Here is a 23,901-nt window from a genome sequence, read left to right as displayed (position 1 = left end):
TAGGTGGCTGGAACTCTCTTTAACCACTTCCATACAAGGCCTATTCTGGCACTTCTCTCTTACATGTAAAAATCATCATCAGTTTTTTTTGCTAGAAAATTACTCAAAACCCCCAAACATTATGTTTTTTTTTTTTTCTTAGCAGGGACCCTGGGGAATAAAATGGTAGTCGTTACAACTTTTTATGTCACATGGTATTTGCACAGCAATTTTTCAAATGCCTTTTTTTGGGAAAAAAAAAAAGTTTAATGAATTAAAAAAAAAAACACTAAAGTTAGTCTTAGTTGTATAATGTGAAAGAAGATGTTACCCTGATTAAATAGATACCTAACATGTCACGCTTTAAAATTGCGCACAAATGGAATGGCTTTAAGGCCATAGGCTTTAACGTTTTTACAGGTTACCAGTTTTGACTTAGAGGAGATCTTGGGCTAGAATTGTTGCTTTCGCTCTGACGATCGTGGCGATACCTTGCGTGTGGTTTGAAGGCTGTGTACATAGGTGTGATCACTTTTATTCCTTTTACAAGGAACGTAAACATCCCTTGTAATAGGAATAGGGCATGACAGGTCCTCTTTATGAAGAGATGTGGGGTCTATAAGACCCACGTCTCTTCTCTAGGCAAAAAAACTGATATAAAAAAAAAAAAAAACACGATCTCGGCCTTTCCACCCAAGTACACGGCAGTGTTTTCATCCCCTGGGCTGGGTGTGACGTCATAACGTCTCTCCCGGGCCTCTGAAGGGCATAGAGACTGCCGGGGACCATCTGCTCCTCGGTATTCTCTATGGTGAACTTCTGACGCCGGCAGATTTCTTCCCTGGCTCGCCGATAGCATGGGGGAGCCGGTAGAAGCACCGGAGAGTCCTCCCACTGCCTGCAAAAACTATCAAGTGGCTAAAAAGCAGCTATGATTGTTCTTACGGTGCAGGGAATCGCCGGCTGAAAAAGCTGCAGCTGTAGTCATCATTCAGATATCTCCACTCAAAGTCCAGGAGGTCATATGATGGCCTTGGGCGGGAAGTGGTTAAAGGATAAGTTCCCCTTTGGGAACATGTTACATGTTCCTAGCCCTTTTTAGGGTGGAACATGTTCCCATTCCTGCAAGCTCTAGCCGACCCCTCCTTTTCCTGTGACAGGGGCCCAGGGATCTTCTCCCTCCACCCGCTGTCACAATTAGAAAAGAACGCAGCCGTGCGGAGCTTCACCCACACGATCGCTTCATTTATTCTGAGTTTCCTGTGAATTGATAAACTACAAGTAGCAACAGCCTTTGTGGATGATGGCTTGTGGTTCCCAGTGAACTACCAGGGCGCTAGTGAGCTCTCTAGGTAGTTAACTGAATCTTCCTATCATTGTGTATCTGCCTGCCTGTATGAGGTACGGGCAGACAGCTTGCCTTACACTGATACTGTATTTGGTTGGTTCCTCAAGCCAAAAGAATTGGGATTGTGTAGGCAGTAGCATAGGTTAAAAAATATATTTATTTAATACAATAAGCATATAAGTGCAGTAAAGATAACAGTATTTATAGCTGTCGCTAGTTTTACTTATTACATAAATTCTATTGAGGTGATCCGTCGTTTGAGCTGTGAAGACATCCGGGTTGGATGTGAGCCAAACTGAACGGTTTCCGACGCGTTTCGGCTCTAGAGATATAGCCTTTATCAAGGTATCACCAAAAATTTTTTTCTAGAAAAGTAAATAATTTAAATATTAGTGATTTTATACAATGGAAACAAGATATAGAAAAAATATTTACATTCTTAGACAATATTCATGCGTTTTTGCTAATGCTTCTGAGCAGATCAGGAAAAGGACTGGGTTTACCTTGCGAGACTGGAGTGAAGAGATGGGGTCTGTGTAACCACATGGACACCCTCGGGTGCAGCGAGATCCTGGTTCTGAGTAATTCCTGAACATAGGGAATTGTGTCTATTAAATATTGGTAGGTTGATGTGTTCATATCAACTACATTGGGACATATTATTATGTCTTACGTTTCCTTAGTAGGGTTTCAGGGCCTGCTGGAGTATATTTATCCGGGTGTTTATCCAGGGAAGAGATCCCCAGTGGACGTCTGAATGATGAGCTATGTGAAAAAAAAAAAAAAAAAAAAAGGGGGTGGGTTTAAATGTTTATCAAAATAGGTAGATGCCAACATATTGTAGGATAATGTTTTTCCAATGGGGTGGATTGCAGTAAAAAAGGCTACCTGTTATACTGTGTAGAGTAGCCTCAATCGTCCAGGAGGTATATATGGGAAGGCTTAGCCTATGTTCTAGATGGGAAAGCCCCCTAATGTGGTCTCTGTTCAACAGAAAAATAATAATAAAAATAACAATGTAATTTTTGTTATTTAGATTACTGTTTGAATAGCCTTAAAGTATGATATCACTTACATTCGTTGAGGATGGGGAATCACCGAATTATTGATCTAGGGGGAGAAGTGTATTATTTTAATACCTTAGAAATCCCTCATTATGAAGCAGTATAATGATTCGGTGTTTAAACAACCCCATTAAAATTAGAGTATGAGAAGTTTCAGGGGGGGGGGGGGTACTTACTTTTGCCTGGGTGGCTAGTAGGGTATATCTTCATACCAAATAATATGCTAGTTGCGATTTATTTGCTGCATTATATGCTTTCTGGGCGATTGTGAAGGAGATCTCTGGAACAGCCTTGCTTCTGTGGGTGAACAGGCTGGCAGGTACTGGTTTCCGTTCGTGGCTGCCCCCAAGTGCACCCGGCACGGTAAGCCCCATATGGGGCTTTTTTTCAGCAGAACTAATCCCTCCATCCATCAGGGTCAGTGACCGGCTGGTCACCACTCTGCTTCCGTGTCGGCGGCGTACCCGCTGGAAGAGCCTCTCCACACTACTGGACTGATGCACAGACTATGCCTACTGGCGTAGCTGTGCACGTCCGGAGGTACCCTGGGGATGCCGCACATCGCGATGCGCGGTCCCGCGCATGCGCAATGTGTACAAAAGGACGCCGGGGATCACAGTCCAGTGCCATTCTCCTCGAGGCAGAGGAGAGAACTGCACGGACTGCAACAGGATCTGATGCCTGACTGAGGCTCTCCTAGCCACCAGGGAATACAGAATCAGTCGCTTCATTTTCACCAGCCACCAGGGAATTTGGTAATTAATCTCCAGCAGATGTCTGATCTTGGCTCCACTAGCCACCAGGAATTTGAGGAACAGCCTATTCTCTAGCCACCAGGGATTTTTGGAACAGCCTCTCTGCTAGCTACTAGGGATTCAACCCTACTAGCCACCCAGGCAAAAGTAAGTACCCCCCCCCCCCCTGAAACTTCTCATACTCTAATTTTAATGGGGTTGTTTAAACACCGAATCATTATACTGCTTCATAATGAGGGATTTCTAAGGTATTAAAATAATACACTTCTCCCCCTAGATCAATAATTCGGTGATTCCCCATCCTCAACGAATGTAAGTGATATCATACTTTAAGGCTATTCAAACAGTAATCTAAATAACAAAAATTACATTGTTATTTTTATTATTATTTTTCTGTTGAACAGAGACCACATTAGGGGGCTTTCCCATCTAGAACATAGGCTAAGCCTTCCCATATATACCTCCTGGACGATTGAGGCTACTCTACACAGTATAACAGGTAGCCTTTTTTACTGCAATCCACCCCATTGGAAAAACATTATCCTACAATATGTTGGCATCTACCTATTTTGATAAACATTTAAACCCACCCCCTTTTTTTTTTTTTTTTTTTTTTCACATAGCTCATCGTTCAGACGTCCACTGGGGATCTCTTCCCTGGATAAACACCCGGATAAATATACTCCAGCAGGCCCTGAAACCCTACTAAGGAAACGTAAGACATAATAATATGTCCCAATGTAGTTGATATGAACACATCAACCTACCAATATTTAATAGACACAATTCCCTATGTTCAGGAATTACTCAGAACCAGGATCTCGCTGCACCCGAGGGTGTCCATGTGGTTACACAGACCCCATCTCTTCACTCCAGTCTCGCAAGGTAAACCCAGTCCTTTTCCTGATCTGCTCAGAAGCATTAGCAAAAACGCATGAATATTGTCTAAGAATGTAAATATTTTTTCTATATCTTGTTTCCATTGTATAAAATCACTAATATTTAAATTATTTACTTTTCTAGAAAAAAAATTTTGGTGATACCTTGATAAAGGCTATATCTCTAGAGCCGAAACGCGTCGGAAACCATTCAGTTTGGCTCACATCCAACCCGGATGTCTTCACAGCTCAAACGACGGATCACCTCAATAGAATTTATGTAATAAGTAAAACTAGCGACAGCTATAAATACTGTTATCTTTACTGCACTTATATGCTTATTGTATTAAATAAATATATTTTTTAACCTATGCTACTGCCTACACAATCCCAATTCTTTTGGCTTGAGGAACCAACCAAATACAGTATCACTCATTCAGGGATGATGGCAACCACCTTTACTCTTTAGTAACTCCATAGACACCCAACAAAACTAACCACGGATGGGAATCATCCAATTCCTCACAATTTAGTCTATGGAACTTTAACTATATATATCTCTTACCACACACGACCTATCATATGTCATTTTTTGACTACTGACATTTCACTCTAGACGGACCTTTTACTAATAATAGTAAGAGCAAAATATATCTTTTTACCTTCTCTGAAAGCTATTCAGACTTGGTTATTAAACCTTCTATCAAGGAGGTTTATATACTATACAGTCATCAACAACCTGAAGTATGACAGAACTGACAGGCACAGAATGGGAGGACCTCATGACTGGAATACAAAAAAACTTTCAAGAAAAAGACCAGCAACAATCTGACATCTTAGCCCTCTTCTCCACCTTAAGAAGAACCATGGAAAAGAAATCTGCTCTATATTGGCACATTCACTCATTTGAACGCTACATTAAGGAAAATATAAACCCAATGGGCCTAAGAATCCAGATATTCCCCACCCTAGACAATATAACTAGCAGCCTTAAAACTGACTGGGAGGATATATTAAATACATGTTCAAAGAACCTTATGCGTTTGCTACAGGAGGAATATAGAAAACAGACACTGGTATTGGAAGAAGAAATAAAATCTCTCTACTTACAACTAAAACCGCTTAACAGCACCCCTCTTTACAGTGAGCAGGAATCAAAATTGAAAGCTCATATTGAAGAACACAGTCAGAACATTTTGAGGAACAAGGAAAAGAAATATTGGAGAGACAAAAATGCCTTTACACAGGGCAGGGCATATAGATGGAACAAATATAAAAGACAAAACAGAAATCAATCTAAATCAGGAGCCTACAATACTATTAACAACTATTCTTCTGATTCATCCTCTTTTTCCCAAGCCTCAGGCTCAGAAAGAACAGGATTCAGAAGACGGGGACCCTTCTCTAAACAAAAAGGAGAAGGAAACCAGCACACTAAACCTAGAGACGAATCATCAAGAGATGCAACCAATGACGAGGAAGACAGAGATCAAGAGCAGGACCACGATGTCAGGGCAAGACAAGGACCAATAAAACATCACGACATCTTCACTCGCTCTAAAACTAAAGAAAAAACAAATCCCCCTAAAAAACCGAAAGCTTTTTTAGGGAAAGAAAAACCTCCAACCAACCCACAGAACCAACAAGAGTAATCAGTCCAAATTCAGACACTAAATCCATTATAAATCTTTCATCGTATAATCTATCGGAAGGTGAAAAGGAAGTTCTAAGTTTGGGGCTCTCTTTCTGCCCAAACAAACAGACAGACAATTTTGAAACAATAAAAGATATTCACCTTTTTGCAAGGAAACTGTTACTTAAAAGTCTCTATAACAAACCAACCTCGGAGACTACACAAAACCCAGGACTTTCAGCCGCAGAGTTCCGCGCTATTAGGGACCTAAACATTCTTTTGGAGGAAGGAGGACTAGAGGATTGGGTAGATGAAGAGGATACAACCATACATGAAAAAGACAGTGAGGAGGAAAATGAGGAAGGAACTAGCAGTATGCCAGTATTTCGGAAAAAATCAAGCAAATTTCCTGCATTAAGCCTTAACCCTGCAATATCACTTTTTGTGAGACAAACTAGCCAAGACATAGAGAAACTTGGCAAAAAACAACACAAAACTGACAATCTAACTAAATTACAAAGAACCTCCCTCTTAAATCTACAAAAAACGAATCGATAATCATAAAAGAGGCTGATAAAGGAGGGAACATAGTGGTGATGGACAAATCCCACTATAAACTTATGTGCTTGAAATTACTCGAAAACAGGCAATGCTACAAACCAATCTCACCCATCCTCATAAAAACTTATAATGAGGAATTCTATAGGAAAATAGACCGATCGTTCAATAATGGTACGATCTCCAAAACCCTCTGGGAATATATTCGCACACCACATCCACGTACTCCAACCTTTTATGCACTGCCAAAGGTACACAAGAATGCGCAGGACCCACCGGGAAGACCAATAGTATCGGGGAACGGCAACATCACCGAAAAAATTAGCCAGGTCATAGACTCTTACCTCAGACCTCATGTGACTAACCTCTCATCCCACATAAAAGATACAATCCACTTCTTACAGATCGTGGAAGGATTGGAAGTTCCAGAAGACGCCTATCTAGTGACTATCGATGCCGAGTCACTTTATAATAGTATCCCCCATGAAAAGGGTATTAAAGTCATCAAACATGTATTAGAACAACAGAGCCTCAAGGATCAAGCCTTTAACGATTTTATTTTATTAATGTTGGAGCACATACTCTCATACAACTATTTCTCCTTTTCAGGCTCTTACTACTTGCAAATCTGTGGCGTAGCGATGGGGACCAGTTGTGCCCCCTCCTACGCCAACCTATACCTGGGGGCTTGGGAACAAAACTTCTTATCCAATGAAGATAACATTGACTTTTCACAACATATTATGTTGTGGCTCAGGTTCATAGACGACCTCTTCATCATTTGGAATGGTCCTGAACAAAAACTCAAAAACTGTATCCAACAAATGAATAAGAACAACTTTAATCTCTTCTTTACCATGTCATACGATATACAAAAGGTAACCTTCCTTGACACTGAAGTTCAAAAAGACAGATCAGGAAGAATACAGACCAGCTTATACAGAAAGGACACAGCTGGAAATACCATTCTACATGCTGATAGCTTCCACCCAGCACCCCTGATACAATCGATACCATACAGTCAATTTCTTCGAATAAAAACGTAACTGCACTAAATATGAGGATTTTCAAAAAGCTTCGGATGCCCTAACTGAACGATTGTTAAAAAGAGGATATACTGAATCATGCCTCAGAAGAGCCTTTAACCGGGTGAGAACACAGGAAAGACTGGACATACTTTTTAAGTCCAAAACTAAACCCTCCCAAGATGTGGAGAAAGAGACTCCTCGTATCATACTCAGATATACCGACAAACACCAACAAATCAGAAAAATTATACAGAAAAATTGGAACATCCTGACACAGGACAATACCACCAAGGAACTTATATCTCAAGTACCAGCCATCACATTCAGGAAAGCGGGCTCAATAAAGGATTCTCTTGTTCAAAGTGAATATCATGATGCCCCGAGAAAAGACCCCTGCCGAGACAAGGGAACATACCCTTGCGGCAGCTGCAAACAATGCAGTGTAATTTGTAAAAGCAAATCCAAAATACTCCCCAATGGAGAACTATTTCATCCCAAACATTTTGTCAATTGTAAGACGAAGGGTGTCGTATATATCATGGAATGCGAGTGTGGAAGTTTTTATATCGGAAAGACTCGCCAACAATTTGGCGATCGAGTTAACAAACATGTGCAAAGTATGTCCATCGCCAACTTCTATCTTCCACTCGGCAGACATGTTAAAACCATGCATAACAACAGGATGCCCAAAGTTACCTTCTCTGCTTTGGATCGTGTCCATATACCTTCTCGAGGGGGGGACTGGAACAAAGTCCTCCTTCAAATCGAGATGCGATGGATCAAAAGACTGAATGCAACTGTACTCCCAGGTTTAAACGATCATGAAAGTTATCGCCCGTTCCTGGAAGGCTTTTCCTCCGGGAAAACGGACTAAAAAACCCCCCGACTTAACATCACATGCATCTTAAACTTGACAGATGTCCCAACTGATGTACTTATCAAATACTTATCACACAATTAACCACCTACAACAGACACGTAGGATCCCCCCATTGTTGAAATGCCTAAATCTCTTCTGTCTTCTAATTTGGGTAAAATTGATCATTGTATATAAATTATATTGTGAAATGTCTTAAATATCGTGTGTTTGAATATACCTAAATGGTATATCTTCATACCAAATAATATGCTAGTTGCGATTTATTTGCTGCATTATATGCTTTCTGGGCGATTGTGAAGGAGATCTCTGGAACAGCCTTGCTTCTGTGGGTGAACAGGCTGGCAGGTACTGGTTTCCGTTCGTGGCTGCCCCCAAGTGCACCCGGCACGGTAAGCCCCATATGGGGCTTTTTTTCAGCAGAACTAATCCCTCCATCCATCAGGGTCAGTGACCGGCTGGTCACCACTCTGCTTCCGTGTCGGCGGCGTACCCGCTGGAAGAGCCTCTCCACACTACTGGACTGATGCACAGACTATGCCTACTGGCGTAGCTGTGCACGTCCGGAGGTACCCTGGGGATGCCGCACATCGCGATGCGCGGTCCCGCGCATGCGCAATGTGTACAAAAGGACGCCGGGGATCACAGTCCAGTGCCATTCTCCTCGAGGCAGAGGAGAGAACTGCACGGACTGCAACAGGATCTGATGCCTGACTGAGGCTCTCCTAGCCACCAGGGAATACAGAATCAGTCGCTTCATTTTCACCAGCCACCAGGGAATTTGGTAATTAATCTCCAGCAGATGTCTGATCTTGGCTCCACTAGCCACCAGGAATTTGAGGAACAGCCTATTCTCTAGCCACCAGGGATTTTTGGAACAGCCTCTCTGCTAGCTACTAGGGATTCAACCCTACTAGCCACCCAGGCAAAAGTAAGTACCCCCCCCCCCCTGAAACTTCTCATACTCTAATTTTAATGGGGTTGTTTAAACACCGAATCATTATACTGCTTCATAATGAGGGATTTCTAAGGTATTAAAATAATACACTTCTCCCCCTAGATCAATAATTCGGTGATTCCCCATCCTCAACGAATGTAAGTGATATCATACTTTAAGGCTATTCAAACAGTAATCTAAATAACAAAAATTACATTGTTATTTTTATTATTATTTTTCTGTTGAACAGAGACCACATTAGGGGGCTTTCCCATCTAGAACATAGGCTAAGCCTTCCCATATATACCTCCTGGACGATTGAGGCTACTCTACACAGTATAACAGGTAGCCTTTTTTACTGCAATCCACCCCATTGGAAAAACATTATCCTACAATATGTTGGCATCTACCTATTTTGATAAACATTTAAACCCACCCCCCTTTTTTTTTTTTTTTTTTTTTCACATAGCTCATCATTCAGACGTCCACTGGGGATCTCTTCCCTGGATAAACACCCGGATAAATATACTCCAGCAGGCCCTGAAACCCTACTAAGGAAACGTAAGACATAATAATATGTCCCAATGTAGTTGATATGAACACATCAACCTACCAATATTTAATAGACACAATTCCCTATGTTCAGGAATTACTCAGAACCAGGATCTCGCTGCACCCGAGGGTGTCCATGTGGTTACACAGACCCCATCTCTTCACTCCAGTCTCGCAAGGTAAACCCAGTCCTTTTCCTGATCTGCTCAGAAGCATTAGCAAAAACGCATGAATATTGTCTAAGAATGTAAATATTTTTTCTATATCTTGTTTCCATTGTATAAAATCACTAATATTTAAATTATTTACTTTTCTAGAAAAAAATTTTTGGTGATACCTTGATAAAGGCTATATCTCTAGAGCCGAAACGCGTCGGAAACCGTTCAGTTTGGCTCACATCCAACCCGGATGTCTTCACAGCTCAAACGACGGATCACCTCAATAGAATTTATGTAATAAGTAAAACTAGCGACAGCTATAAATACTGTTATCTTTACTGCACTTATATGCTTATTGTATTAAATAAATATATTTTTTAACCTATGCTACTGCCTACACAATCCCAATTCTTTTGGCTTGAGGAACCAACCAAATACAGTATCACTCATTCAGGGATGATGGCAACCACCTTTACTCTTTAGTAACTCCATAGACACCCAACAAAGCTTGCCTTACACTGACAGTCTGCAGGAGCCTAAAGGCCCGTACACACGATAAGAAAATATATAGGGAAAATTCGTCCAACAACCGATCTGCCGATTTTCAAATTGTTAGTATGGTGCTTTCGACAGCCAACTCCGAATTTTCGGCTGACAAAATCCTGATGTGCAGGCTATAAAATTTTTGTCGTCCATAATACAACGTCCAATTTTCGTCTCATTAGTACAGATTTCGACGGAAAAAATATCTTAAGAGCAACTGGGCATGCTCAGAGACGAAAGAACACATACAAAGCAATCCAACACATGACATCACTTCTGAAGTAGAATTCTGTCGTACGGGAAAATTCGTATGAAAATAACCTCTTCACTTTCCACATCAGACTAGCATGCCACAAAAAACATATGACAGATCGTTCGATAATCTGATCGTGTGTACGGGGCTTTAGAGTGAACCTGGGATCTGCTGATTGCTGGTGCAATGCTTTCCAGGCTCCTAGTTGAAAAATAAAAAATAGTTGCACATTTTTTATCTGCAAACAAATATGACTATATTATATTTTATAGAATGGTGAACTTAACCTTTAAAGGGTAACTCCACTTTCATGGGGAAAAAAATAGCGAACAAAGAAAAACCAATATAGCGTGTACAATTGTCACACAAATCATATTGCATTCAAATGTTATTAAAAATGATCCTTCCTTTTAAATCTGCAGCCGCTGTAACTTTCTGTAAAATGCAATGCAATATGGCTACCTGGAGCTGTTCTTTACACAGAATGTGTACTGACCACACCCCAGAAACATCATTTTCTGCTTGTGTGATTGGCTCACCAATTTTCCCAGACAGACGTCTGCCTAATGCCTCGTACACACGCACCGATTGTTGGCCGTGAATTTTCCGCCAACGTCCGATCGGCCGATTGTCGGCTTGTTAGTATGATGCTTCCGACAACCGACTGCGACTTTTCGGCCGAACAAAATCTGGTGTGCATGCTATAAAATCTTTGTTGACCGTCAACAGAACGGCCGATTGGTCGTCAGTCAGTACAGATTTCGGCAGACAAAAATCAGATGAGCAAGACTGGGCATGCTCTGAGAAGAAAAAACACACGGAAAGTAAACCAACACATGACATCACTTCTGAAGTTGGTTGTTGTTGGCCGAAAAAATTTGTGCGCAGTCTAGAGCACATTTCAACCAACACAACAACACTGGACAAAAGACGGCCAATCGGTCGGCCAACAATCGGTGCGTGTGTACGAGGCTTAAGATACAAGTCAGATTTCTGGCATCCCCTGCAACAAAAATGTCATTTTTAGTGAGATACTCCCAATAGGAACACGTCTAAAGGGATGCAGGCCCAGCATCTTTCCTCAGCTGCAGAGCCCTGCAGCTGCCACAGCTGATAGATAATTAGGAAACCAAATGCATTTGATCCACTCAGCACAGAGGAAAAAAACAATGATTTCTTCTGAATAACAGAAGATAGGAATCTGCAACAAAGTTTGTTAAAATCCTTGTAATGTACAGAGATCACCCAGAAGGGAATGTTTTTTTATCAACAAAAGTGGAGTTACGCTTTAAGTTTTTGTTTGATATCATTTATTTGGTAGGCGTTGCATATATTTGGTGATGTTCATTTCCTACCAAAGTGAGAAGAAAAGGAGCGGGATGGAAATTTTCTCTCCAAAGAAGAAATTTTTATCATTCGAGAATTACATTCATTCTAAAATTCAATGTGAAAAGTAGGAGGTGAACCAAATGGAAATTTTGGTGCCAAAACCGAAAATGCAGGATGCACTTGTCCAAAAATCGAAACCAAAAATGACAGTTCTTAAAATATATATATTTTTTTATTTGTAGTTGTATTTTATTTGACTTTTTAATTATCATGAATTTAAATGAATATGAATTTATTGGTCGGCCATTATCAGCACCTTTAGCACAAGAAAAGTTCAAGAAAAAAAAATGTATCTCTTTAACCACTTGCAAACCGTCCCACGCAGATTTACTGCAGCTGCGCATAATCACCCAGATCTACGTGATTTTTTGCATGTGGTCTGATTAGACACAGCGGGAGCCAGACAGCGGGAGGAGCGGGCGAGATCACCGCCGGCCTTCCGCAATCTTCAGGGGAAATGACAGGAGAGGCGTCTGCCTATGTAAACAAGGCAGACGGCTCTCCTATCAGACAGGCACAGTGAGATAGCTAAGCTGAAACATTGATCTCTGTGTGACTGTCACAGAGCCTCCCCCCCCCCCCCCCACAGTAAGTAAGCACAATTATGCCTCGTACACACACAACGATTATCGGCCGACCGATCGTCCGACTTTTGTCCAGAGTGGTGTTTTGTTGGTTGGAATTGCCTAGACTGCACACAAATTTTCTCGGCCAACAAAAATCTACTTCAGAAGTGATGTCATGTGCTGGTTTACTTTCCGTGTGTTTTTTCTTCTCTGAGCATGCCCAGTCTTGCTCATCAGATTTTTGTCTGCCGAAATCTGTACTGACTGATGGAAAAATCGGCCGTTGCGTTGACGGTCAACAAAAATTTTATAGCCTGCACACCATACTTTATTCAGCCGAAAAGTCGGAGTCGGTTGTCGGAAGCATCATACTAACAAGCCGAAAATCGGCCGATCGGACGTTGGCTGAAAATTCACAGCCAATAATCGATGTGTGTGTACGAGGATTTAGGCTCACATTTAACCCCTTGATCACCCCCAGTATTAACCCCTTCCCTGCCAGTGTCATACAGTAACAGTGCATATTATTTAGCACTGATCACTGTATTGGTATCACTGGTCCCCAGAAAATGTCACTAAAGCCCCGTACACACGTACCGATTGTCGGCCGTAAATATTCGGCCGACGACCGATCGGCCGATTGCAGGCTTGTTAGTATGATGCTTCCGACAGCCGACAGCGCATTTTCGGCCGAACAGAATCGGGTGTGCAGGCATTAAAATTTTTGTTGGCCAACACCAGAACGGCCGATTGTTCGCCAGTCAGTACAGAATTCGGCTGACAGACAGCAGATTAGCAAGACTGGGCATGCTCAGAAAAGAAAAAAGACAGGGAAAGTTAACCATCACATGACATCACTTCTGCAGTCGGCTGTTGTTGGCCGACAAAATTTGTGTGCAGTCTTTTGCAGTTTTCAACAGACAAGACAGCCCTGGACAAAAGACGGCCGATCGTTCGGCCGACGATCGGTACATGTGTATGGGGCTTTAGTGTCAGATTTGTCCACCACAATGTCGCAAAAAAAGTAGCTGATCACCGCCATTACTAATAAAAACAAAAAAATAAATAAAAAGCCCAAAAGTCTATCCAATAGTTTGTAAACGCAATAACTTTTGCGCAAACCAATGATTATACGGTTTTTGGGATTTTTTTTTTACCATAAATATGTAGCAGAATACAAATTGGCCTAAACTTATTAAAAAATTTAATTTTTTACGTTTTTTTATTGAGAATGTTTTATAGCAGAAAGGAAAAAATATTGTTTTTTTTTTCAAAATTGTCGCTCCTTTTTTGTTTATAGCACAAAATCTAAAAACCGCAGAGGGGATCAAATACCACCAAAAGGGAGAGGCAATGGCGCTGCCTAGAAGTGTCTACTCAGTAATGCTGTGAGCAAGGTGACAAAAAATGCAAACATATAAATGACCTAACAAAATTGGAATCGACCCAAAGGAAAGTGTCTTGTGGTCAAATAGAAAGCCCAATAGATTAAAATGTTAAGATGTGAAATATAAGTAAATAAATAAAGAAGTTGAAAACTTGTAGTTGAATAGTAGTACGGGGAATCGGATCTGGTGAATTGAGTAATAATAGGTCATAGTGGATAAAAATCCAATGACAGTACTTCAAATCAAAGGTATCAGAAGGAGGTTAGAAAAAAATGTTAAATATGAAATACCACAATGAAGAGAATTGGATCCGATAATACATATCATATATATTATACTAGAATTACACAATTTCATAAATAAATAAATATAAAGTGCAGAAAGTGACAAATGGTGCAAAGTGAATATAAGAAACTCAAGTAATAGTGTCACGTATACCAAAAAGTATCAGAGTGACCGGAATGTGATTCCGTATGGATCCCTTCAAAGACCTAAAGTGATGAAGTGATATTAGACCAAGCAGTGTGTATATTCTCCTATAAACAATCAATAATCAATAATATAGCTCACACTTCCAAAAAACGTGTGGTGTGAATGGCTTACACAACCATAGTGCAAACACTAGGTGAAAAAGAAACAAATTGGTGATGTGTATAAAGAAATATATAAAGTGACTGGTGCTAGAAAAATCACGACTGCAATATATAATCGCACAGAAGGAACAATCCAATTATCCAAAGTCGCATGAAAAGGTGATTCCAACTATTGAAGCATAAATCAGTCCAAAAAGGTGTTATTCAGTGCCGGTTCACACTGATGCGATGCGGGAAGGCTGCGAATTCGCAGCCTGTTCCCGCATCGCACACGCACCCCCGGCAGTTCACACTGCCATATGCGATACGCTTGGGGTGTCAATGTAATCTTAACGACACCCCCAGTTTGATCGCATATCGCAGTGTGATCGTGCAGTTCGCACAGGATCAGATCGCACAAGTGTCAACCGCTGTGCGATCCGATCCTGATGCGGCTGCAAAAATGCCTCCTGTGCGTGTTTGCTGCGGGAGTTTGTATGGCTAAACTCGCACCGCACAGCTGATCGCATGTAATGTCGGAGCAGTGCGCTCCGACATTACATGCGAACCCCGCACACGCACAAGTGTGAACCGGGGCTCAGGTGACTACAGGTGCTGAGGACTGCTGCAGGGGACTCCATGTGTGGTTGGTGTGACGGGACAGGGTGCTCCCCTCGGTCACAGGAAGCAGTCCACAGCACCTGTAGTCACCTGAATAACACCTTTTTTGTACTGATTTATGCTTCAATAGTTGAAACCACCTTTTCAGTGGCCCCTGCCCGTCTTCTCACTGTGTTCTGCCCGTACCCACACTGGCCCCTGCCCGTCTCCTAACTGACCCCTGCTTGTGACCACTGCCCATCTCCTCACATAATTGGCCTTTGCCCGTCTTGTTACTGGGCCCTGCCATTACCCACACTGGCCCCTGGCCATCTCCTGACGTCGCTGGCCCCTGCCTGTCTTCTCACTGGGCCCTGCCCGTCCCCTTAAATCACTGGCATCTGCCCGTGCCCACACTGCCCGTCTCCTCACATCACTGGCCCCTGCATTTGCCCACACTGCCCATCTCCTCACATCACTGGCCCCTGCCTGTACCCACACTGGACCCTGCCCATCTCCTCATTTCACTGGCCCTTGCCTGTGCCCACTGCCCATCTCCTCACATCACTGGCCCCTGCCTGTTCCCACAGTGCCCATCTTCTCACATCACTGGCCCCTGCCTGTCTTCTCACTGGGCCCTGCCTGTTCCCACACTGCCCATCTTCTCACATCACTGGCCCCTGCCCGTCTTCTCACTGGGCCCTGCCTGTACTTACACTGGCCCCTGCCCATCTCCACATATCACTGGCCCCTGCCTGTGCCCACACTGCCCATCTCCTCACATTACTGGCTCCTGCCTGTACCCACACTGGCCCCTGCCCGCCTCCTCATTTCACTGGCCCCTATCCGTCTCCTCACTGGCCCCTGCCTGTGCCCATCTCCTCACATAACTGCCCCATGTCCGTCTTCTCACTGGGCCTTGCCCGTGCCCACACTGGCCCCTGCCCGTCTCCTTGTGTCACCGACCCCTGTCTGTGCCCACTACCCATCTCCTCACATAACTGGCCCTTGCCCGTCTTCTCACTGGGCCCTGCCTGTGCCCACACTGGCCCCTGCCCATCTCATGTCACTGGCCCCTGCCTGTGCCCAATGCCCATCTTCTCACATAACTGGCCCCTGCCTGTCTTCTCACTGGGCCCTGCCCATGCCCACACTGGCCCCTGCCCGTCTCCTTACATCACTGGCCCCTGCCTGTGCCCACCTCATGTGTCACTTGTCCCTCCTGTCCCAGTCCTTTTCCTATCCCCTCAGGTCAGTGGCCTGTCTGTCCCACTCATGCCCTCTTGTCCCCTCACTGTGGGGGGGGGGGGGGAGGAGATATCTGTGCCCTCCCCCCTCTGTTCCCGTACACAAAGAAGCCCCCCCGCTCCTCCCTTCCCTCACACGGAGTACATGGTGACTCCTCTCCACACCGAGCCCCGGTACAACACCGGAGGAGGAGGAGAGCGCCTCCCGCCCTCAGCCCCGAACACCACACCGGAGACACATGGAGCCCACAGGGGCCCCACAGCCGTCCACACAGCGCACTCACCCCGCTCTCCGATCCCTGCTCAGCCTGGACACAATCCGCTAGGAGGAATGAGGGGAGGGGGAGGAGGAGGGGGAGGGGCGCCGCCGCCGCCTGGAAGGGGAGACGGGACAAAGGGGGGGGGGGGGGCTGTGCTGGGGACACGTGACACCCTTCACCGATGGGGGACACCTACCGCTCTGTACAGACCAGGGAGGGGGAGACTTACCGCTCCTCATAGGATGTGTGCAGCCCAGTACTGAACTTCTACAGAAACTTCTTCATTGTACTTTATACTTACCTCCCTCCTCACCCTGCATTGTACTTACCTCCCTCCTCACCCTGCATTGTACTTACCTCCCTCCTCACCCTGCATTGTACTTACCTCCCTCCTCACCCTGTCTCTACATTGTACTTACCTCCCCCCTCACCCTGCATTGTACTTACCTCCCCCCTCACCCTGCATTGTACTTACCTCCCTCCTCACCCTGCATTGTACTTACCTCCCCCCCTCACCCTGCATTGTACTTACCTCCCCCCTCACCCTGCATTGTACTTACCTCCCTCCTCACCCTGCATTGTACTTACCTCCCTCCTCACCCTGCATTGTACTTACCTCCCTCCTCACCCTGTCTCTACATTGTACTTACCTCCCCCCTCACCCTGCATTGTACTTACCTCCCCCCTCACCCTGCATTGTACTTACCTCCCTCCTCACCCTGCATTGTACTTACCTCCCCCCCTCACCCTGCATTGTACTTACCTCCCCCCTCACCCTGCATTGTACTTCCCTCCCCCCCTCACCCTGCATTGTACTTACCGTCCCCACCCTGTCTCTACATTGTACTTACAGTGGGTACGGAAAGTATTCAGACCCCCTTAAATTTTTCACTCTTTGTTATATTGCAGCCATTTGCTAAAATCATTTAAGTTCATTCTTCTTCCTCATGAATGTACACATAGCACCCCATACTGACAGAAAAACACAGAATTTTTGACATTGTTGCAGATTTATTAAAAAAGAAAAACTGAAATATCACATGGTCCTAAGTATTCAGACCCTTTGCTCAGTATTTAGTAGAAGCCCCCTTTTGATCTAATACAGCCAGGAGTCTTTTTGGGAAAGATGCAACAAGTCTTTCACATCTGGATTTGGGGATCCTCTGCCATTCCTCCTTGCAGATCCTCTCCAGTTCTGTCAGGTTGGATGGTAAACGTTGGTGGACAGCCATTTTTAGGTCTCTCCAGAGATGCTCAATTGGGTTTAAGTCAGGGCTCTGGCTGGGCCATTCAAGAACAGTCACGGAGTTGTTGTGAAGCCACTCCTTCGTTATTTTAGCTGTGTGCTTAGGGTCATTGTCTTGTTGGAAGGTAAACCTTCGGCCCAGGCTGAGGTCCAGAGCACTCTGGAGAAGGTTTTTGTCCAGGATATCCCTGTACTTGGCCGCATTCATCTTTCCCTCGATTGCAACCAGTCGTCCTGTCCCTGCAGCTGAAAAACACCCCCACAGCATGATGCTGCCACCACCATGCTTCACTGTTGGGACTGTATTGGACAGGTGATGAGCAGTGCCTGGTTTTCTCCACACATACCGCTTAGAATTAAGGCCAAAAAGTTCTATTTTGGTCTCATCAGACCAGAGAATCTTATTTATCACCATCTTGGAGTCCTTCAGGTGTTTTTTAGCAAACTCCATGAGGGCTTTCATGTGTCTTACACTGAGGAGAGGCTTCCGTCAGGCCACTCTGCCATAAAGCCCCAACTGGTGGAGGGCTGCAATGATGGTTGACTTTCTACAACTTTCTCCCATCTCCTGACTGCATCTCTGGAGCTCAGCCACAGTGATCTTTGGGTTCTTCTTTACCTCTCTCACCAAAGCTCTTCTCCCCCGATATCTCAGTTTGGCCGGACGGCCAGCTCTAGGAAGGGTTCTGGTCGTCCCAAACGTCTTCCATTTGAGGATTATGGAGGCCACTGTGCTCTTAGGAACCTTAAGTGCAGCAGAAATCTTTTTGTAACCTTGGCCAGATCTGTGCCTTGCCACAATTCTGTCTCTGAGCTCTTCAGGCAGTTCCTTTGACCTCATGATTCTCATTTGCTCTGACATGCATTGTGATCTGGAAGGTCTTATATAGACAGGTGTGTGGCTTTCCTAATCAAGTCCAATCAGTATAATCAAACACAGCTGGACTCAAATGAAGGTGTAGAACCATCTCAAGGATGATCAGAAGAAATGGAAAGCACCTGAGTTAAATATATGAGTGTCACAGCAAAGGGTCTGAATACTTAGGACCATGTGATATTTCAGTTTTTCTTTTTTAATAAATCTGCAACAATGTCAACAATTCTGTGTTTTTCTGTCAGTATGGGGTGCTATGTGTACATTCATGAGGAAGAAGAATGAACCTAAATGATTTTAGCAAATGGCTGCAATATAACAAAGAGTGAAACATTATATTAAGAATACTTTCCGTACCCACTGTACCTCCCTCCTCACCCTGTCTATATATTGTACTTACCTCCCTCCTCACCCTGTCTGCATTGTACTTACCTCGCTCCTCACCCTGCCCACTGACCTATTACCGTTATACAGGACTTCTACATTGTACTTACCTCCCTCCACACCCTATTGCTATCATTATACAGGACTTCTACAGCCCCAACAGTTTGTTCAGTTCTTTACAATGCACAGGGAGAAGGTACCAATACTAGAGGGTTAGCAGGGCCCTGCTCCTGAGAGCTGACAATCTAATAGTCATCCTCAATACTCACACCCAGCCATGTTCACCATTTTCCACCCCCCACACTGCGTCCACCACCACCATCTCCCCGCTGTACACAGAGTGTGGTGTATATTGTTTGTACTTTATTTTGGATAGAGGAAGGGAAGGTTGTTTTTTTTTTTTTTTTTTGCCATCTGTGTCCTATTGCAGAGATTTCCCTTCACTTCCTGTCCCATAGCGAAACAGGAAGTGAGAGAAGGTCCCTGCAAAGTGAGGTGTCACCAGGACTAGTGTCCCCTTAGGATATTCTTTTACTTTTGGGCTGGGTTCACACTGGGGTGGCTTCAAAGTCGCCCGACTCCATGCAGCGTGACTTCAGCGGGGCTTGCAAACAACTTCTCTAATAGAATTCAATGCAAGTCACCCCCCAAAGAAGTGCAGGAACCTTTTTCTAAGTTGGAGTGACTTGAGTTGCTCCGATTAGAATGGTTCCATTGCACTGAATGGAGAGCGACTTGTCAGGCGGCTGAGTGTGAACCGGGACTTGGTGATAACTGTAAACAGGACAGTTAGAGAGGGTGAATCTAAGGCCTAATGTACACTGCAGCTGTTAAACTGAAGTTTAGGAGCAGTTGTGCCTTTTTTACAGTCAGGAGAGAGAAGAAAAAGCGCCTCTAAGTGCAGACAGTTTACAGATTTATTAGGTGCAATAAAATACAAGAGGCAACTCGCAGGCCTGACGAAGGAGTGCGCATGCCCAGGACCTGCATCGCACAGACGTGGAAACGCGTTGCAACCCCCCCCCTCCAGTGACGTTATCTGCATGCATTGCAGTCCACGCCACGGTCCAGCTTCATCCCCTGTGCTCGGCCTTCCACCTGAGGAGTTCTGCCTGGCCTCCTCCATGCAGCAGGGTACCCTGGCCTCCTCCATCGTGGACATCCAGCGCTGACATCCCGGACTCCCCTTCCTGATGAGCTTGTTTTACTTCACTCCATGTATGTTGCCCCTTGCATTTTATTACACCTAATAAACCTGTAAACTGCCCGCACTTGGAGGCACTTTTTCTTCTCTGTCCTGCTTGTCATTTAGAGCAGCCTTTTTTAACCAGGGTGCCTTGAGGTTTCTTCAGGGGTGCCTTGGCAAAATGCCTAAAAATTGCCCAAAAAATCGTATACAAGCTGTTTTGTGTATGAAGGCCGCCTTTTTAGTTACACTAAGTCACAGGTGTTCATTGTGCACCATTACAACCTTCTAGCTGCCGGTGTCCTAACAATCAATGACATCATCAGTTGACATGGAGGATGTTGTCGCCAGCATAGCACCCTTGTTTGACCCCCCTGCCCCTCTCCATCAGCGTTGGAGTCACATTAGCTGAGCGATGGAGAAAAAGGCAGAAGAGAAACATTGGAATACTAGTCAGTACCAGTTTGCAAAAGTGTGTTTGCTTTGTAAGAATAAATCACCTCTAACATTGGGTGTCCTATTTGGAACAGCTTTTACATTTTAGAATTGGGTGCCTCGAGACTCCATAATTTTTAAAGGGTGCCTTGACTGAAAAAAGGTTGAGAAACACTGATTTCGAGTCTGCTTCTGTTCCTGCGAATAAGCCTGCCCTAGTGCTTGGACACCACGTCTCAGGAGCCCCCCATTCTTGTTGGATCACTTCCTCCTGTCCTATGAACTTCATACTTATATGGACTTCTTATGAACTATTTATACAGAGACTGCCCCCCTCACACAGGGTCTGGTTACCTGCTGGCGCCTTCTATCCTTGTCAGGTGTTTTTTTTTTTCGGCAGCCCCTGAATTCTCCCCTATGTAGTTTATGGAGGTTACAGCCATTTTTTTTTAAAGCAGACAAATTACATTCAGGACTTCAGTTTACCGACATTTCTTTTCAATAGTTTTTATTAAGTTTTCAAAACACCAAACATAAAATACAGTACACTTAGGCTCCGTTCACATCTAGGCGTTTTGGGGCGTTTTTGGGGCGTTTTTCTGCTCTAGGATCAGCTCTCAAAACGCCCAACAAGACAAATCCTATTCATTTCAATGGCCCCTGTTCACATCTGAGCGTTTTGACGCTGTATACAAAACGCCCAACGCTCAAAAAAGTACATGAGCTTCTTTTTGGGCAGATTACAGGCGTTTTCCATTGATCTCTATTCAATCTAAAAACGCCTGCACAAAAATCGCGGTAAAATCGCGGTAAAAAACGCCGCAAAAATCGCGGTAAAATCGCGGTAAAAAACGCGCGAAAAACGCTACGCTCAGGTGTGAATGTAGCCTTACACGTAATGGCAATACAGCAAGGAGCAAAAACAATAAAAATCACAAGAGTGTACCACACAATGCGGTATGAAAATGAACATTGTGCCCCCAAAATTCTCAATGGCGGGGCCCCCCGGAGACCGGTCCCAGTCCAGAATCCCCCGCGTTGAGCAGAAGGGTCGGGCCGCCCAGACCACCCCAATACTGTGGCCCGGCAACCCCCCTCCCCCCCTCCGCAGGAGCCGGGACCCAGGCCCCAGGGTACCCCTTACCTACTCGTAGGCCATCAAGATGTGCATCTATGAGTAACAGTAACTATAGTACACCATAGCTCATTACGCTTAAATTAACCATACGTCTTGACATGGAGACTATCAACTGGACAGTCTAAACAACAGCCTCAGATATAAGCATATGTCATCATTAACAATATCATCAGTTGAAGGTTAAACCCGAACTGAAGGGAAATCCCTCAGCTCGGGTACTTTAGTAACCAAGGATTCCAATCTTGATCAAACAGCAGGCTCCTATTGTTGGAGTTGGCAAAGAACTTTTCGTAGGAGTAATGGGTTTTAACCCTATTAGTAACCTCTACCACCGTGGGTGCAATAGCAGACCGCCACGCCGCTGTGGCAGTCGTCCTAGCAGCTGTGAGTATATGCAAGGTTATACAACAAAGCGGATGAGGGACCTCATTTATACCCAAGTTCAATAAAGCAAGGGCTGGGGACATGGACAACGATATTCCAGTTACGGAAATAATCAGTGCAAACACCGCTGCCCAATACCCTCTTATCATCCTACACTGCCACAATAGATGGAATAGTGTACCCTTCTCCCCGTAACCCCTCCAGCATGTGGTGGATGCGTCTTTAAACATCTTTGCCATCTTCACTGGTGTTAGGTAACTACGGTGGAGGATTTTGAGAGCCACCTCCCAATGATTAGTGCAGTGCGTAAATTTATGAAAGGAGCGAATGGCCAGCCGCCAATCCAGCAGTTTACCGACATTTCAAACGCAAAATGCTTTTAACCGTGGTAAACCGCGTTCATGCACGTTTGCATTTATAAGCGTTTTTAAAGGGGAAAAAAAATCTCTGATCATTTTTGAACATATAAAAATGTTGAAAAATCACAAATTTCACCACATGCTGTTGCCTGAATCGATGGATAAGTCCAGTAGCAAGGAACTCGGGTCTTCTCATGCAATTTTCTAGATATTCAGAGCTTCAGCAACATCAGGAACATTTCCTCACACATGCTTATGTTGGGATCCATAGTGAAAACACAAATAATAGAATGGCTATCTACAAGCACACCGCTCTCTCTCTCTCTGCTGCTGCTCTCTTCTCACAGAATGGCTGAAATAGTTAATAATTTACCTGTTTTTCATGCATTCTGGGCATTTGGGAGGGTCTCCTGCTCCTGAGGTTCTTCTAACCTCAAACGCTCATAACTACATAAAAAACAAAGTTCTAGCGCTGTCCCTGTGGCAAACAAACTGTGAATTGTCCCAAACCAACCAACGGTGCTGCTACCAATAAATTGCTGTTGCCAGCCTGAAAATTGACAAGGGAGAAAGAGGCAGCGCTGTCCAGATGTTGGCATTATGGATAAGTGTGAAAGCAACCCATGAAAATGAAACACATTTATTGAAGGAACAATAGTTAAAAATGTGTGTAACACAATCAGTAAAGGAAAATCAAACCAGTATGGTTCCAAGCCGTTTCTGCCGGTGATGATGGGTGATGACCTGCGGGACCACTGGGTGGAAAGGTCCAATCACTGGGGTGGGCTGGAATCAGTGGCGTCGGGAGGGGGGGCTGACCAGGGCTCTAGCCCTGAGTGGGCCCCCAAAAAGCCCCAGGTCTCGTGTTGATTGTTCATTACTATTAGCCCCGAGTCTAATATGATCCTCCTCCTCTCCGCTGGGCCTGGCCCACCACTGCCGCCACACTGGTTGCTAGTATTGCCTGGAGTCTAGCAAACAGTGATGTCAGCATAGTCACATGACATCAGGAGAGCGAGGTCCCAGGCTCCCAGCATTCAGAGTGGAGGAGGATTTCAAATTCCTCCTCTGCCCTAGAATTGGCTCCACCCACCTCCCTCTTCTCCGGGCGGCAGTGCGGCTCAGCTCAGAGCCGAGGGAAGCGACAGGCCGGGTCAGACATGAGGAGCTATCCAATCCACCGACTCCACCTGCCAGCACCTGCACCTCAACTTATGGTATGTATCATGCTTTGTCTGGCGGGCGAAGCCTTGCGCAACGATAACAGGCCCCTTTCTCTTCACCATACCTCTGCCATCCAAAGCACCAGG

The 23,901-nt window shown here is 44.5% G+C and overlaps 1 protein-coding gene across 2 annotated transcripts in view; it reads right to left on the bottom strand.

Moving 5' to 3' along the window:
- The window catches only part of ST3GAL6 (ST3 beta-galactoside alpha-2,3-sialyltransferase 6), a 323,183-nt gene extending 306,494 nt beyond the window's left edge, over window positions 1-16,689 (bottom strand). For both annotated transcript variants that reach the window (XM_082245491.1, XM_082245492.1), the window contains exon 1: window positions 16,610-16,689. The gene's annotated coding sequence lies outside the window, so the exon portion shown is untranslated. The remainder of the gene's footprint in view (window positions 1-16,609) is intronic.
- Between the last annotated feature and the right edge of the window lie 7,212 nt (window positions 16,690-23,901).

This window comes from Pelophylax lessonae (assembly GCF_965119305.1).
Source record: "Pelophylax lessonae genome assembly, chromosome: 2".
NCBI lineage: Eukaryota > Metazoa > Chordata > Amphibia > Anura > Ranidae > Pelophylax > Pelophylax lessonae.
Note: the sequence above shows the minus strand (reverse complement) of the source record. Positions and strands in the feature narration are given on the sequence as shown.